At 48.9% G+C, this 1,105-nt stretch overlaps 2 non-coding genes and 1 pseudogene across 2 annotated transcripts; all 3 read left to right on the forward strand.

Annotated features, from left to right (window-relative positions):
* The first annotated feature begins 15 nt into the window (after positions 1 to 15).
* LOC119346508 lies at positions 16 to 124 on the forward strand (annotated as a pseudogene).
* A 128-nt stretch (positions 125 to 252) lies between these two features.
* LOC119346507 lies at positions 253 to 371 on the forward strand. Its single transcript, XR_005167760.1, has one exon. It is a non-coding gene; the product is annotated as a 5S ribosomal RNA (ribosomal RNA).
* Positions 372 to 737: 366 nt separating this feature from the next.
* On the forward strand, positions 738 to 856 carry LOC119346506. The gene has a single exon (XR_005167759.1). It is a non-coding gene; the product is annotated as a 5S ribosomal RNA (ribosomal RNA).
* Positions 857 to 1,105: the final 249 nt, after the last annotated feature.

The following is a 1,105-nucleotide window of genomic DNA, read 5'->3' on the forward strand; positions in this document are numbered from 1 at the left end:
GAAACATGTCGGATGCGATCATACCAGTACTAAAGCACCGGATCCCATCAGAACTCCGAAGTTAAGCGTGCTTGGGCGATAGTAGTACTAGGATGGGTGACCTAGCGGGAGAGTAGTACTAGCGGGAGAGTAAGTAGTATAGGACACTATCCATTGTTAGGGAACGGTTGTAATGGTAGTGAGAATGTAGAATCGTCTTTGGAGCGGACCTGGGAGTGGCAAGCATAAGGGACGAAGACGGAGAAACATGTCGGATGCGATCATACCAGCACTAAAGCACCGGATCCCATCAGAACTCCGAAGTTAAGCGTGCTTGGGCGAGAGTAGTACTAGGATGGGTGACCTCCTGGGAAATCCTCGTGTTGCATTCCTTTTATAATTATTTTGTCGCCTCGTGACAAACATATCGCACGTGCGCGATATATATTAATCCCGTTATATTATTTTTGACGTTTGCGATATGTTTAAGCTCGATGCTCATTGCTCGCGCGTCTTGGGGCGGCTTTGTGGCGCGAAGAGCGCTTTCTGAAAGGGGTGGAAAAAACTCGTGTTGCTGCGGTATGGAGGGAGGGGTGGAAACCGTGGAAAACTCGTCTCCGTGATTGAGCGGAAGAGTAAGTAGTATAGGACACTATCCATTGTTAGGGAACGGTTGTAATGGTAGTGAGAATGTAGAATCGTCTTTGGAGCGGACCTGGGAGTGGCAAGCATAAGGGACGAAGACGGGGAAACATGTCGGATGCGATCATACCAGCACTAAAGCACCGGATCCCATCAGAACTCCGAAGTTAAGCGTGCTTGGGCGAGAGTAGTACTAGGATGGGTGACCTCCTGGGAAGTCCTCGTGTTGCATTCCTTTTATAATTATTTTTTGCGCCTTGTGACAAACATATCGCACGTGCGCGATATATATTAATCCCGTTATATTATTTTTGACGTTTGCGATATGTTTAAGCTCGATGCTCATTGCTCGCGCGTCTTGGGGCGGCTTTGTGGCGCGAAGAGCGCTTTCTGAAAGGGGTGGAAAAAACTCGTGTTGCTGCGGTATGGAGGGAGGGGTGGAAACCGTGGAAAACTCGTCTCCGTGATTGAGCGGGAGAGTAAG

This window comes from Triticum dicoccoides, unplaced genomic scaffold, assembly GCF_002162155.2.
Source record: "Triticum dicoccoides isolate Atlit2015 ecotype Zavitan unplaced genomic scaffold, WEW_v2.0 scaffold42106, whole genome shotgun sequence".
Lineage (NCBI taxonomy): Eukaryota > Viridiplantae > Streptophyta > Magnoliopsida > Poales > Poaceae > Triticum > Triticum dicoccoides.